Below are 17,631 nucleotides of genomic sequence, written 5' to 3'. Positions count from 1 at the left end.
GCTTCACATATTTCTCATGAATTCCACCAGGTTTGAAAAGGGTTTCTTTCTATTTTTCAAAGAATTTCTTAAACAATCACTCTAGGGTTTAGTTCCAGAAATCATTCTTTTAAGTACCACCAATTTCTTCAACGAGTTATCAGCAATACCTCAAGGCGTATTTTGGAATGCATCTTTGGAATCATGCTAGAACCCAGTAAACACACGATCGTATATGATAGGATATATAAGGACAAATGTGGAGGCGATACGTACATTTTGCATGCAGCCTAATAGCGCATGTACGTATATCGCTTCCACTTTTGTACTCTTATGCGCTATTGTATACGAGTTTGTGTTGACTGGGAAACTTATTCAAAACACAAAGAATTCTTTCAAGAGTTTCAACAAATAATTAACTATGAAGTTTATAGGGGTACCTCCGTGTAACTGTCTAGGATGGCACTCACAGGCGTTTTGAATTTTTTTTAGATTTTTTTTATTCATGAACTCTTTTAGATATCCTTATCGAAAAATCACTTATTTTTGTTATGAAATTTTCACAGATACTAAGCAATACTATTTTTTATATAATCAACTGAGCAATTCTACCAGAAGCTAAGATTAAAGAAGGATTCCTACAGGAATTGCTCCTGCATTTTTTAAGGGTTCGATCAGGAGTTTCACTACCCGAGTGCTTCTTAATGCCAAACTAAGGTATTCCATACCAGATCATTCTCGAGGAGGAAGGAATAACTCGCAATAACTTATGCATACCATATTTTGGTATCATACCATAATTAGGTATTGTTCAGTTGTCAATACCTCATTTTGGTATTATAATGGTATTTGAAAAAATGTTTAGAACAATTAAAAATACTTCCTTTTGGTATTCGATAGCTATTGAGGACTGTTGGAGGTATTGCACTATTATTGAAAAAAATCACTTTTATAGGAAAATCCATCATTTAATATTTAGGTATTACAATACTTGATCTAATTATCAGCTTGGTATGTGTAGAATATGCAGAAGGTATTATTTGAAGTATTTTGCCCCTTATGCAGGGCTCATTCATACCTCATTCAGGTTGTAAGTATTGGAAATTATCTTGTATAGAATACCTCAATTTGGTATTCAGTAGCACTTTTCTTCTGCTCGGGTTTCCAATACTTACAACCTGAATGAGGTATGAATGAGCCCTGCATAAGAGGTAAAATACCTCAAATAATATCTCATGCATATTCTACAAACACCAAACTGATAACTAGAACAGGTATTGTTGTACCTTAATAATATGTGATGGATTTTCATATAAAAGTGAAATTTTTCAATAGTAGCTCAATACCTCCAGGGCAGTCCTCAATAACTTTCGAATACCAAAATGAAGTATTTTTAATTGTTTGAACTTTTTTTTCTAATACCATTATAATACCAAAGTATGATATTGACAATCAAACAATACATAATTATGGTATGATACCAAAATATGGTATGGTTAGAGTATTACGAGTTATTTGTTTCTCGACTATACTCCAATTAGTACGAAAACAATTTCATGACTAATTAGAATAATCAGGATCGAGCTCTGGGCAGCAGCGATTTACCACAAGGATACAGATTTTATAAATTTCACGATTCTTCTAAACGTTTTAAATGCTTTGAGTTTGATGATTTGGTGCAATATTGAAGTTAAAATGTAAGCAGTTTATCTTCAAGAGCTTCATAAAAAAACTGTCTCCAGAACTGTTTCAGAAAATTTTGTTTGTGGCTTCATCAGTTTAGAGCTTTTCAAAACGAAGGTAACGGCATAACTTGCTTATGTTTGAATTTCGAGGAAATCCACCAAAATGCATCTTAACTTTTAAATCAATAAATCTTCGAGCAGTTCAGTGGATTTCTATAAGTAAATGAAATCCGAATTTAGTACTATTTCATTTATTTCTTCTAGAGTTTGTATCGACCTCAATTGTAGGGCCGTCTTCAGTGTAGTCAAAGGATACGAATTGTAGTGGAATGAAATGGTTTAGCTGGAAATGTATTGTGCTTTGAACGGGTTGCAAGACATTCCTTCAAATATCTCATAGAAATCGATTTTCTCTTAAAATTTCTAAGTAGAAATATCTTAGAGTGTATTTTGGAGCGAGAGTAAGTTAATGAGAGTGGAATTGCATTGCCACGCTGAAAATCTGCAATAATAATTTGTGTTATTCACCATCGCTTGAAATCTGTGTGATATTTTAAAAGCGTGATAGCTATTCTCTGTTGCTAATTTCTCTTCGTACACGGTTGAAAAAAGGAATACAGTGATTTAATTCCCAAGGAAAACAGTTAAGATATGTAAGATACTGAGAGTTCAGAGCATTTATTGGGATGTAGTTAAGTGCAATAAATTTGAAATCACACATCATTTAAGGCAAATTGAAGATGCTCATTATAAAAAAATAGTAAAATAAAATGGTTTATGTTTAGAATACGTACAGAATCGGAAAAATAACACAATAAATAAATTATGAATAGTGACAAAAGAAATTTTAAATAAAAATGATGGACGAAACATTTTGTGTGATTTTGATGAAAATGAAATAAACGTTTTCAGACACACAGTCAGCACACCGAAAACTGTATCACAGCTGTGTGGCTATCTTTAAGCGTGGTGCATGTCGAAGCTCAGATTTGCTCATTTCTCTCTGAAAGCTCACATAAGCAGCGCTGCAGCGGTCAGGGGAGATTTGAAAATATATTTTGTTATATTTTGTGAAAAGTTTCTAATTGGAATTTATAATTGAACATGAGCGACAAAGTAAGTAGCTCAAAAGCTGCAAGTAAAATCTTATTGTCCTCTTATTAGAGGAAGCTGAACTGATTGAATCCAGAATGTGCCTGTTAGTCGATTGTCTTAAAGTGCTTATCATACGATTATTTTTGTCTTGATTGAAATGAGCTGTCGTATGATCCATATTTTGGCCTTTTTATATAATTTTGAGTTTTTAACAATATGACAATATCAATAATTAAATAAAATATTGGTAAAATATTTCAAAATTGAAAAAAAAATATACTCCTTTTTTGTGTAGCATTAGTTTTGAATACGAAATCGTCAAATACAGTGAAACTTCCATGAGTCGATATTGAAGAGACCATTGACTCATGCAGCAATCCTTTGGAAAGCTGCTTCTAGGGACCATCATAGTAACCATGAAATTTTGTTTTTAGTATCGAGTCATGGAACATCGACTGTATTTGCATTGAACATCAATTTTATTTTGTACAAGTGGTCCCGGAAAACTTCACCCTGTCAATATATGTTTTTAATTCCATTGAAATTTCTTATGAGTCCAGTTCCAGCTGGTTTTCTAATTAAAATCTTGTATTCCATTTGATTCGTAGAAAACTTGTAATCAATTCGATCTGAAATTCTGAATCCGAAACTCGGAAATTCTGAAATCCAGGTGGGAATGTTTAGATTTGTATGGAAATTGTAGGGAATCCGATTGTAATCGTTAAAATTCAATAAGGACCCCCCTGGAGCACCAGGATTCCCATAAAAAGATTAATGATTTGTATTGACGATTGCACGAATTTTTAGATTCTAGTGAAATTGTTCTTTTGCTAGGTACAATATACACACTCATAAACATCAGTAGGCGTATGCTTTAAAAGTAATGACGTTTCGAAATGGTTCAAATCGTGTGGATAGATTCTAGGGAAACTTGTTTATTTTCGCGCACGTTTTCACTTCGGCTTGCGTTTCCAGAAGGTATTAGGCTTATGTTTGGACACAATATACATCGCATTGAGGTTGGTAAATGCTGGGCATGGAATACCATTGGTACCTCACATAACTACATGAATATAAAATAGACCTCTTGGTGTGCTCAGTACCTCCTATTCCAACCTCTTCATGGTACTGACCTGGGCAAGACCAAAGATCGGGTTACTAACTGGTGGAAGCTTTGGTGGTATACTGACGGGGAAGATGGGGGTTTTTCATCTGCAAATTTGAAGCGAATGTACTCCATGTTAGAAGCGGTTCACAACAGCGTCTGTTTCCTATGGCCGGCACGTTCGATCATCGTCCCGACTGCCAGGAATCAGTTCCGCTTCCAGTTACAAGTTTGTAGGAATGTTCGGATTACATTCAAACATTTGATTGTGGCTAAAACAAAATGAGTTGTTAAAGTCAGGAATCATCAAAATTTCAAGCGAAACACTCATAACGGATAAATTACGAGCAAGTGATTTTAGTTTTGATGCAAATCCTAATTATTTCACTAGGTTTTTGCACATACTTATGTCTCACTAAAGTGTTAAAAATCGATCACACAAACGAAAATCAAAACAGAGACAACAAACGTTGGTAACGAATCTGCTGTCAAACTGTTTTGCAAGTGTTGTGTGAGGTGTGAAAATCTTCACTGTGCAAAATTTTTTTGCACAGTAGTCTAATAAGGTGCAAAATGCTCAATACTGATATTACAAAAATTCCCTTCGGAATTCAGTAGATATTTACCGGAAATCAAAAGGTTTATACTAGAATTAATATGTAATGATATCCCAACAGAACTGAAAATCAATGGAATCGCAAACAATTTATAAGAACTCAAAGATTGACATCAGAATACCAAAGATTTGCACCACGATATTTTATAGATTCTTACAAAAAAGTTACCCACAAAATTCGAAAAGAGCAATGACCGAATCTCATAGATTCCCACCCGAGTTCCAAAGTTTCAACCAGATTTCCAATATTTTCACAAGACTCCCAGAACTGTTTCAAGAATTCCATAACCATAATAACAAATCCAGAATGTCTATCGGAATCCCAAAACTCTAACAGAGATTTCAGAATTCCAAAGACAATCAGATAATCTGGGATGTCAGAGTTCTCACGGTGAATTATTTAGCAACATGATGCACGTGATGACACGAAAACGTTTTCTTTAAGATGTATTGAACAAAAAAATGTACAGTAATACCTCGATATAACGTAACCTCTTTATAACGTAACTCGATATAACGTAATTTTTACCTCGATATAACGTAACTTTTTTTTTTGACCCCATTTATTCTTACAATTTTTATCAAAAACATGGTTTATGAACTGCTATAAACATTTTTCAAGATTCAAACACCAACCAATACTAAATCAAAGCAATTCAAGCATTTACTATCACTGAATACAGTCATGAATCGATATCGAAATTTTTCGACGGATTCTGAGGATGCCTCCAGATATTCCGACAATAATTGCTCCATGGGCTTATCTTAAACTGTCCTGGTATTCATGTATACACTTAAAACCTATTCTGAAAATAATTCTGACAGGGATATTCCAGAAATTCTACAAGTTGACCCTCCTGATATTCATGTGTTATTTCTCCAGGATACAAAGTGGATTCAACTATGCGTTCTACAAACAATTCCACATACCATGACCCCACAGTAATGGATCAAATAGTGTGGAGTCCAACGTATAAAATTCAATAAAACGACATGGAAAACGAAAAATTGTAATTTAAAAGCACGAATTGAATCGTTCCAAATTGGAACTTCGGTTGGTAAACTGTTTTGAGTGTAATATTTACATAGGATTGCATAAAAATTAAAAATTGTATCGGTTTCTGAAAACCATATTATGGATCAATTTTCATATTATGGATCAAATTGTGACATATTACGGATCAGTGCGCAAAATCAAGAGATTTTCAACTCAATGCATCTGTATTGCATGATTTGGCAAAAGTTAACAATGTGTAACATATTTCTGCCAAAAAAAAAGCAGTGTTAGAGCTGGAAACAAGGGTAAGATGTGATTTTTTGTGATACTGCATTGTAGTAACTGAGACATGAACTGTTTTCGCTCCACACCAAGTTTTCCACACATTTTTGTCTGCTTCAAAGCGAAATTGACAAACCTTGATGTTTTATTAGTTTTATCCTTAGTGCTTTTGACTTAAAATGTCGAATCTAACGCTTAAAATGGTAGAAATCTACATTATTAGGAAGTGATCCATAACCGTGGTAAACAATCATTTCCTGGTCCATATTATGGAGCACTAGTTAGAAGTGCTAATATTCGGTATTTAGAATCAACAATCAAGAAATTTTTTTTCGCAAAGATGAATTCATACTCAATTGAAGCGAACAAGCATGTTTTATGCTATAACATTTGAATTTTACCACCTGTGGGAGCTTATGAATGTTGACGGCACTTCATACAGAAAACGACCATATAATGACAGCTGTGGGGTACCAACTAAACATTTGTCAAATACACCCCGTTATTTAGCGGTTGAATGCTGTGCTTAACATTACAAATGGTAGAAGACAAATAGTTTAACTTGGGAAAAATATGTTTCACGTCAATGTTTATGTTTTAAGCGAGTAATCCGATGTTGAACGCCAATGTGATCCGTCACTGTGGATGATCCGTAACTGTGTGGGCATGGTATGATACCTTATTTTTTTCCGGAGTTTAGAAATTTATAAATTATTTCAGCATTTTTTCATAAATTCTTCCAGCGGCCTTTTTAAAGAACATTCTAGTTATAATTCTTGGAATGCTCTACAAATTATTTAATAAACCGTACAGGTATTCGTCCAAAAACCTGAAGAACAATTTCCTTGGCATTTCTCCACCAATTTAATTATGATTTTCTGCAGAACTTTTTACAAATATTTATGCAGAAACCATTCTATATACTACTTTAGGTTCTTCAAGGATTCTATGTGAAATGAAATCTTTCATTTATTCCAACACGAATTTCTAAAGAAAGATTCCAATGATTTCATTGGGTCCTTCAAATAATTCTTGAAGACGATAAGTCTAGAAATTTTTCTATGGATTTTTTTTATTACAAAAATATATTCAGGGATTCCAAAAACTGAGCATCCTCCTCCGGAGATCCTCCAGAAATATCTCCTAAAATACTACCGAAAATTCACAACGTATTCGTTCAGAAACTTTCGCATGAAAAATTACTCGAAGATAGTTCTTGTTTTTGACAGTTTTCTAGTGATTTCTTCATGAATTCTAAAAAAAACATTTTTCAAAGAATTCTTGGGACATTCATTTTAAAACTCTGTCCAGAAATTACAAAAAGATTTGCTTTAAGAGTTTTACCACGAGTTCCTCATAACAAAATTCTTGAAATTCCATAATTGCTTGCTAGAAATGTTCATGGATTGCTCAACATTAACATTTTTAAAGATTTCTGAAAGATCTCATTTATGAATTTATTGTATAGTTTCTCCGAGTGTTCAAGGATTCCTCCAAAGTTTTTTCCTGAATACATTTCATTAGGGAATACTGAAATAAAAAGGTAAAAGTAAAAAATAAAACAAAAAGAAAAATATAAGAAAATTTCATACGGAAAAATATTTTAAAAAAATATGTGAGATAAACTGAAAATGCCTGCTAGTTCAATAATATCAATGTAAGACCCATTTTCTCACCAAACAATACATGATGAACGAAGTTCAGAAAAAAAAATATTTTGCTTCGATATAACGTAACCTCGATATAACGTAACGAAAATAAAAATCGAGTTACGTTATATCGAGGTATTACTGTAATTTTACATGTTAAAGGACACGAAAATGTAGGAACTGTGATCAATATTTTATTTATTATCTTTATTATTGAGACTTTCAGCCGGAGGCATGATCAACATTTCCCGAATCAGACGCCAACGCATTTAAAATTCGACACAAATTCACGTCATTTGGCTTGCTTCTTTTATGTGCATTTCAGAAGACGTAAATCACATGATGTTTTGGGCGTGTGTTGTTGTTTTCATGTCCTATAACATGTGAAATTACTTTTTTTGTTCAATACATCTTAAAGAACACGTTTTTGTATCATCACGTGCATCATGTGTCATTTACCTAATCATAACTTGAATTACGTTCACAGTAATTTTCATTATTTTGTAGAGCGTTAGGCTGAAAAAGGCAAATAAAAAAAAGCTAGTTCGTGGATTTCCATGTTCACATACCATTTTCAATGTCATCTCAAAATCAAAAATCGACTTTCGATTGTATGAAAAACTACAGACGCATTTAAAATGTGTCGTTTTACAATCTCTCAACTACAATAGATAACTTAGATACTAATACTTATTTGTTTTAAAAATATATAATATTCTTTAAAACAGAAAAAACAGAAATAATAAGATTTTGTTCCAAAAACATTCAAAGTTCCCCGGTTTTACGGTACTTTTGTTGACATATTCAGTAGAAAACTTTCTGTGAATAAATATTTGAGCTGCCCAGAGGAATATCTGTAAGTAAATGAAAACCGACTACAGTACTGTTCTAAATAATTCCTACCAAAACTTGTATTCTTTGACACACACGCGTATATTAACGACTCAATAGTTGAAATACGCGTATCTGTCAAAGGATACATTCTAGTTTGAATTGAATGGTATCCCAGACAACCAGAATGTACGTATAACGAAATCACCTTCTGCGTTATGCGATGGTTATATGTGCAAAGTTTCACGTAAAGGTTGTCGCAAATAGGCCTTATACGTACCTAAGTGAAGATGATATAGGTGTATATTTTTCTGATCAAAAATAAAAAGCAATGCGAGTGTGTTGATTTTATTGCGAACTAATCTGTACTCTTCTACGACTTAATTTATGATAGCAACGTTGATTCGACAGCTGCTATCGATTGAACCGTCTTACTTTGTACGAGCATACCGAACAAAACGAAATGTACATATGAACTACACGGAAGAAAATTCGTTGCCGGATTCATTTACAAAAGGTCATGAAATTATAAAATTCTATGTTTCATGATATCACGACTACACGTAATGAAACCATGACTAATATTCAAGAATTGATGTGGCCAGGACGTTACACAAATCTAACTGTCAGTTTTTTCCATCTTAGTCAACGCATCTTCTGCGATCGGTGGTGTTCTCCAGTGACATTATGAAATAAATTGTAAACTTTAGACCATGCTCTTTGAAACTTTGCAATCTTATCGATGACATTCTGATGGCATTTCCGAGAGCTCACACATTGTTTCACGACACAATTTATCTGCCGGTGTAGTTAGATGTTAGGGGCCCAGATAGCCGTAGCGGTAAACGCGCAGCTATTCAGCAAGTCCAAGATGAGGGTCGTGGGTTTGAATCCCTCCGGTCGAGGATCTTTTCGGATTGGAAATTTTCTCGACTTCCCAGGGCATAGAGTATCTTCGTACCTGCCACACGATATACACATGCAAAAATGGTCATTGAGATAGTAAGCTCTCAGTTAATAACTGTGGAAGTGCTCATAAGAATACTAATCTGAGAAGTAGGCTCTGTCCCAGGGGGGACGTAACGCCAGAAAGAAGAAGAAGAAGTTAGATGTTCCAAAATTTGCTTGCAAGCCTACATCCTGACTATACAGTGTCGGGCAATGATCGATTTTGAGTATTTTTTTCTTGACTAGCTCGTGGACAATTTTAACTGTCCGGAAGTGATGCATTCCCCACGTCTGACAACAGAGTACCTCACACAAACCTTCGGCAGCCGAATATTCCAGTTCCACTTTCCACATCGCCACTACAATCCACCAGCATTTTGTTAGCCCAGGGACAATATGCCAATTCAATTGACGCTTGAAATAATACTTTGCAGGAACATGTGGCACGAGGCTCGAATAAAATTTGTGCATCTGAACATTTATTGAGACTTTATTTCGAAAAATAAAAAGATTTATATGTAATGTATTGGATACAACTCCAAAGGTGACAAGAAATGAGGAGGTTAGAAGCAAATGGGTGTAAATGACAAACATTTAGTTTAAGAAAAACGAGTTTAAAGTGTTCAGAACAATTTTTCAATCTATACAAATTGTATGGGAGCCAGAACTACAATTTAATCTTTTACGAATTATGTTATTTTTCGGTTCTGTTCTTGGAAGCAGTAGAACATTATAAGTACACTGCAATCAAAACCAATCAAAGTTTAACTCATACCCCTTAGCGTTTAAGTCCTTGAAATTTAAGTTTCAATTAAATCAATCATTATAACAATACTGAAAGACGTTAAAATTCAAAATATTTATACGCCTAAAATCGCTGGAATTTTGTGAGTAGGGTGTTCATCACGTCATGAGCGGTGAAATCAAAAGAAAATAAATCAATATTTTTAAGGACTGATCGAAACCCATTTAGTTTAATCTCTTCAATTAAATTCCCATTCGAAAGCCAAAATACTGAAACCTTCTGCCCAGTAACAGGAAAGTATCGGCTTCGCAGCGAAAACAAGACAGAAGCCTAATGGCTTAACCATCATACTCCATTAGGCGGATGTCTAAGTATGAAATAAGTAGCCCCCTCAAGTGGTCCCCGTGCGGTGCTGGCGTATAGGTAATGAGAGACCTCATTGAGCCCTCATTACCGGGCCCGAAGCAGATTTTCAACAAAAGCCATTTTCAAAACTACATTGTCCATTTGGCCCTCCCAGAACAGATGCTGCCTTATCACATACACCAAACGGTCGGCATCTGTTAATTTTATGGAACAACAAAAAAGTCCTAATTTGGCCACTTAGCGACCGATGCCACGGCCACCTTGACAGCATCCCTTCGGCCCCTTCCGGAAAGGAAGGAAGGAAGTTTTCTTAAGTAGTTTTGCGAAATGAACACTTTAATGAGGGCTTCAATAACAATGTCCCTTTTTTCGAATGGGCTGCTTGTTACGGGAGGTTGCGCCCTTTCATGATCGTCATTAGAATTGAGCACTTTGCCTCGGTAAGAACCTGGCTAATAGTTCTCAATCGTTATTATTAGGCTTCCGATCGGCCCATCGGCAGGGCTGCGGTGGTCATTTTGAATTTTATTGGTAAATTATAGGTCTGACACGGGGAATGGAGAAGACGGTCGAAAAATGGGAAAGTGAGAAAGTCTGATTGTAGGAGCAAGGTACTGCCCATGGGCGTAGCCAGGATTGCAATCAAGGGGGTAGCAATACATGAGCAAAATCTAAAAATAACAGGGCCAGACAGCCAAAAAGGTAACGCGGAGTTGTTCAGCAAGTCCAAGCTGAGGGTCGTGGGTTCGAATTTCACTGGTCTCTTCGCAATCGAAAATTTTTCGACTTCCCTGGGCATAGAGTATTTTCGTTCGTGCCACATGTAGGCGAATTCCGGCGCGTATTTTCTTCTCACCTGGTGGGAGCTTGGGACTCTTGCCTTTCCCAAGCAAAACACATCCATACAGCCGTATGGAAAACCACCTTTGGGACTTCCTCCGGGAGGTGGCCGAGAATCTGGTCCATTTGACCAGGAGCTCAAGCATGCATGGATAAAAATCTAATTCCTAAATCATGATTTACAAGCCATGAAATCCATAAATTGGCTTCGATATTATATCAAGAAGACAAATCATGGTTCCTTGAATCATAATCATGATTGTTCATAAGCGTAAAATCCAGAGTAACAACACTAAGCGGTGCGCTTTGCTTCAAGCCATTCGTATCGATCACCCACAATGCCCAGAACTGCATATTTGTAACATTCGACAAAAGTAGGCATTGAGTAAATTGAATACAAAGTGTGCATTTTATAGCAGTATGGAAGAAAACTAAAAATTTCTATAAATTATCAGGAGCTCAAAAGTGCTTATTTGAGGCTGATATTTTGTACAACTCATATCGCATACGAGGTGAATAGTCAGAAAATAATTCTGATAAAAATTTCATTGCTATTAAATTACGAGACTCATTTATAATCTCAATGTGACTGTTATGCGGTTATAATTACCAATGTGACAAAACAACTTGTTTTTTTTTTCAAATTTTCTAGAACAATCTCACAGATTTCTATAAGTTGATTGAAAGTATTTATCATCTGACGACTTTCCACGGTATTAACTCGAAATCGACAAAAATGTCGCATGTGACTGCTATGCAGTCTTCTTGCCCGTAGAGAGCCACCGGAAGAATCAATGTTTTACACAGGGCGAATTTTGTTTCCATTTACAAGTTGCGGGACTTAAGCGGGTTATGTAATCTGTTAAAGGCCCTATTCGCAGCCACAATTCGACTGTTTACAAGTGTTACAAGGTAAACAAACTCTTCAACAACTTCAAACACTAGCTCAGCACCAACATTACTAGGCCTACTTCTATCTCTACATGCAACCATGTACTTCGTATTGGTGGCTGCTTCAATCCGTCTAGTGTCACAAACGTGGGACACCTCATCTGCAATCCGAGCGCATGATTTCAAGCCATCCAACGTTGAATGTATCAGCCTTATTAGTTTCGCCGGAAACCATGCTCAGACATTATCTGCCACAGCTCATTTCTTTTCACTGAATCGTACGCTGCCTCGAAATCAATGAACAGATGGTGAGTCTGCAAGTTTTACTCCCGGGATTTATCTAGGATCATTCGCAAGGGAAACATCTCGTCCGTTGTCGAGCGGCCCTCCCAAAAACAGGCTAGTATTCGCGGACGAAGGACTCCTCGAGTGGCTCAGCCTGTCAAACAGGATGGGCGACAGTATTTTGTACGCCGATTTCAGCAGGATAACTCCCCTGTTATTGGCACACTCCAATCTGTGCCCTTTCTTGTAGATTAGGCATATGAGGCCATCCAACCAAGGGGCAATCCATTAATTACGTACACAGCCCCCAACCGGCAGCAATATCTTCGTCCTCCCACACCTTCAGAAATACTCGGTGGATCGATTGTTACAGCTGCTCACTTCCGTGTTTGAGAAGCTTGACCTTAACCTTCCGTCAGTCGCTCAAAAAAAAGTTACACCAGCGGTCGCATCGTGTACTGAGTACACGCGGAGCAATTTTGATTGTACATCCAAAGCTAGGAAAGATAGAATATGGATGTCTTCGGTGAATTTCTTCAGTCTAACGGTACCAATTGGTCAGTGGACAAAAAACACTTTGGAAACATCCTCATCTTTCTGTGGCCATCGGATTGTGCCCCGGGGGAACCGATGTAATGGACATTTAGCAATGCAACATTTCGAACACGAATATCTCAGGATCTAGATTTTTTAGCAAGATGGTATCTTCGGCATGTCCACTACATCGGTTCCCCCGGGGCACAATCCGATGGCCACAGGAAGTTGAGGATGTTTCCAAAGTGTTTTTTGTCCACTGACCAATTGGTACCGTTAAGCTGAAGAAATTTGCCGAAGCATTCATATTCTATCTTTCCTAGCTTTGAATTTACTATCAAAATTGCTCCGCGTGTACTCAGTACACGATGCGACCGCTCGTGTGACGGGCCTGGTAAAAAAAAAGTTACACGAGCGGTCGCACTGGTGTACTGAGTACACGCCTAAAAACTTAGGTTAAAAACACGATGTTTTCGAATACTTTTCGTTGATTTTTTCGAAAAATTTCTTCTTTTCAAGCAAGAAGAAGAGTAGATCTTTGAATATTACCAACACCCGGATCAATTTGAAGGGATTTTCAACATGTTTTTCGACTTTTCGCAAAGTGCGTGTACTCAGTACACTAGGGCGACCGACGGTGGGTTAATCTCGACCTTCCTAGCAGCCTTACAGTTCTTCAGCTCGCTGATAGCCTTTTTACTACTCTTATGTACGATGAGTCCACAACATCATCAACATCATCAACATCGTCTTCATCAATGTTCACCCTGTTTCTCGCTACATTTCAATTTTCACCGTTCAACTACAGCTGAAAGTACACATTCCACCTAGCAGCCGCCACCGTTTTATCGGAGAGCAAATTTTTATTTATTTAATTTTTTTTTATTTATTGATTTTCTTTTGTCTTTGAGGATTTGGCTCTTAGAGTCTGATTAGAGTACAAATACATACATATAGGCTTTTAGTTATTTTGACATACAAAATATAAGATAAATATAAGAAATTGCTGAACAATTGACTAACATTTTGAAAGTTGACACATACTAACATTAAATGCTGGACTGACCATTCAACAGAATGGTTTTCAGCTTGATATTAAAACTATTTTGCGGGAGAATTTTAATATCTTGTTGGAGATTATTGTAAAGTGCTGTTGCCCTATTGATCGCTGAGTTCTGTCCAAACGTCGTCGTACATCGCCTTCGGAATATCAATCGATCTCTTCCTCTGGTATTGTGATGATGCTGATCATGCAGACGGCTGAGAGTTGTGTTTGTGTGTACGGAGCAGTCTTGGGAACTGTGACCACAATTCGCCACAGTTCATCGATTCTGCCATTCCACCAAAACACAAAGCAGCAGCAGCATCAATACCATCAGGCGTTGCGCTGCCAACGGTTCACACACTGCTTGACTGTTTTTGTCTCTCCACTATGACCATTTTCGGGCAGCCATTCCAAGCTGAATGATTGAAAAAAGTGTTAAATCATTCAATCGCTAATATTTCGCTTGTGTTTTCAACTAATTGAAATCTATTAGCTCTAACAGAAAGACCACAATCATTCCGTTACGATACATATAAACAAGTTCAATTTCATACTGCCTTTATCGAGCAAAAATGCAAAACCCCGAAAACCGCAAAAATCGTGTCACCACTGTGCTCGAGTCATTTCGCATTCGGGGTTGAAAAACGTTAGGAAGAAGAAGATTACATTTTTGAAGAGCCGTGACATTTTTTTGTTTTGAACCGTCATGGTTTGCTTTGGATTCTGATGGTCGTGTAGAAAGATGTAAATGTAGAGGCGGTAAATGTTTGCTCCAGTACTTTTCTCATCCCTGGTACGGAGTCGTGCAGAATACGACACGGAGAACTATTTTTACCTAATTTTTGAGCTTACTTTACTCAAAATTAAGTATATTGATTATAGTTTCAATCCAAAATCTCTCGGTTTTCTCTTTCTCCCACACGAATGTTGTCAAAAATAGAGAGAGCTGCATCTACCCAATGGGGGTACTTTGGCCCAATAAGCCAAATTTGGGTAAATGCAACTTTTCTTATGTTTGGGTCGAAAGAACTCAATTTTGCGTTAAGTCAACCCAAAATTGAGTATATTTTTCTAATGGAACTAAAGCCAAACTACCTAGTGGGGACCTTGGAAATTTAGCCAAAATTGAGTTATTGGGCTCAACTACGGAATTGCGTTGTAACAACCCAAAATTGAGTTGAATTCCATCTCCGTGGATGTACATGTGCACAGGCAGCGCTAGCGTACAAACTTTCGACGCTCAGTAAACTGTGTTTTGCGTGAATGAAAACAGTTGATGTTCTACGGTGATAGCCGAATAAGTTTTTGATAGTCTTGTTCTGAATTTTTGCAGGGATTTTAATGCGGTTTTGGTAACTGTTCCCCACACTAATATTCCATAAGTTAAGTGACTATGGAATAAAGTGTAGTATAGGTTGCGTTTCGTTTCTAGAGGCACAAGATCAGAAACTCTCCTGACAACACAAGCAGTTTGAGCTAGTTGTGTGCACAGTTTACTAATGTGTTTATTCCACTTGAGCTGCTCATCCATTAGCACCCCCAAGTATTTGAGTACTTCCGCCCTTTCGATGCAGTTGTCACCGTACAAAACTTCAATGTTGCCCGTTTTTGGCACGTTGAACAACATGTACTTCGTTTTCGACAGTGAGCTTGTGTTGATTCATCCTCACATGCAAAGCAGTCAGGTCTTCATTGATCAACCGTTCAAGTTCCTTGCAGGAAGCCGCGGCATAGATGAGTACAATATCACCGGCATTCATAAACAACATTCCGTGTAGCGGCAAATCTTTTAAGTTGTTAATGTAGCAGTTGAACAAAGTTTATCCTAACGTACTACCTTGCACAACTCCAAACTCAATGAATTGCTCTGAGCTACTGATTCCTACATCGCACACATATTGCTTTCGATTACTGAGAAAGCTCCTGAACCATTTGCAACTTTTCCCTCTTATTCCAAGCTCATTTAGACGACGAAGTAGTATTTTTCGATCACATGTGTCGAAAGCTTTACTTAGGTCGAAGAACACGACTGCAACCTTTTGCTTCTGATCGCAGAGTGTTTGAATGGTCGAAACGACATCAAATAAAGCTGCTTGTGTATTTGACTTGGGTCGAAATCCATATTGGCGAGGGAAGAGTAGATCATAATGCTCCAGGTGGCTCATGAGTTGCTTGCTTTTTGAAGTATTTTGTCAACTACACAAGGAATTGAGATTGGTCTGAACTCTGAAAATTCAATGGAGTTCGATGATTTTGGAATTGCGATGACTTTTGAAATTTTCAAAGCTGAAGGTACTTCGGCCTGTAAAAGCGAAGAGTTCACGATGTTGGCTATGTTCAATGAGAGATGTTCACTGAATTCTTTGAAGATTTTAGTTTGGATTCCATCAAAGCCGGTGGATGCCGTTGATGGAAGCGTATTGAGAAGATGTTTTACTTCCGATGCACTAACAGTTTCGAAGTTAAGAGAACAGTTTGGGCCCAAATTAGTTGTTGAAATTTTCAACGATGTGTAGTTTCTTTTCCACGGTATCACTCTTAGACGTTATTGCATAATGTTTCTTTTTGGACCCAAGCACTTCATTAATAGCATTCCAAGTTTTTGATACACTTTCCTTGCTTTGTTCGATCTTAGTTGCATAGTACTGTTTCATTTTACTTCGCTTTAAAAGAGTCACTTTGTTGCACCACTCGCGGTACTCACCACGAACAAATTCATCAGACATATTCTTACGATGCTTTGCGTACCAGTAGTTTTTAGTCCGTATAGCTGTCAACAGATCGTGATCAACCCATGGTTTTATAGTACAATTCTCGCTTAACTTGTGATCTCGCCCTAAAAGCCATTGGTAACCGTGTGTGTTATTCGTTGTTTCTGAGCAAATTAATGAACCAGGATGAAAACTATCATCTGGGAGATAGAGGAGGATCTTCTCTTCACCGTAGCATTGTTAAATAACATGTAAATCCATTCGTTTGCTGGGTAACAGCAAGCTACACACTCGGTTACCAATGGCTTTTAGGGCTAGATCACAAGTAATGCGAGAATTTGCATTCTTTTGGGGCGTTGGTATGGGTTTTGACGAACACTTCTGTGCTTGTTGCAAACTAGAGACGAACGAGTTATAGTTGGTTTCAGCACTGAAACGACGGCATGTCCTAATCGGCTGCCGCAGCAGGGTCTCACGAAGCTTGGTGATGTCGATTTTCGGATGAAGTTTACTCACGTGCGGCATACTGGTTAGGGACCATTCAAATATTATGTAACGCAACAGGGGGAGGGAGGGGGTCTTACATAGTGTTACGGTCCATACAAAAAAAATAAAATTTCCCATACAAAAGCTGTTACGTGGGGGTGGGAAGGGGTCTTAAATTGACAAATTGTGCGTTACGTAATATTTGAATGAACCCTTATCGTAAAATCGGCTTCCACGAAGAGAGCGTCGTGATCGAATAGACTGTACTGAAGATGCTGTACCGATGTATGGATTGCATGATCGTTAGTTATGATGTGGTCCAGACACGCTTCATATCGAGTAAGAGATTTGTCGCAGAAATCAAAACCGTTCGACAGGATCGTGTTTGTGTATTTTTGCATAGAAATATTGGATCGAGGTAGGTTGAAATTGAAATCTCCGGCGACGATCATGGAGCTTGAACCTCGTTGGACAAGGAAGTCCTCTAAAACATCTAGAAATCCTTCAATAGCTGTAGCTGATGTCTGCGGTGGTCTATATA

The sequence above is a fragment of the Aedes aegypti genome, chromosome 1 (assembly GCF_002204515.2).
Source record: "Aedes aegypti strain LVP_AGWG chromosome 1, AaegL5.0 Primary Assembly, whole genome shotgun sequence".
Lineage (NCBI taxonomy): Eukaryota > Metazoa > Arthropoda > Insecta > Diptera > Culicidae > Aedes > Aedes aegypti.
Note: the sequence above shows the minus strand (reverse complement) of the source record.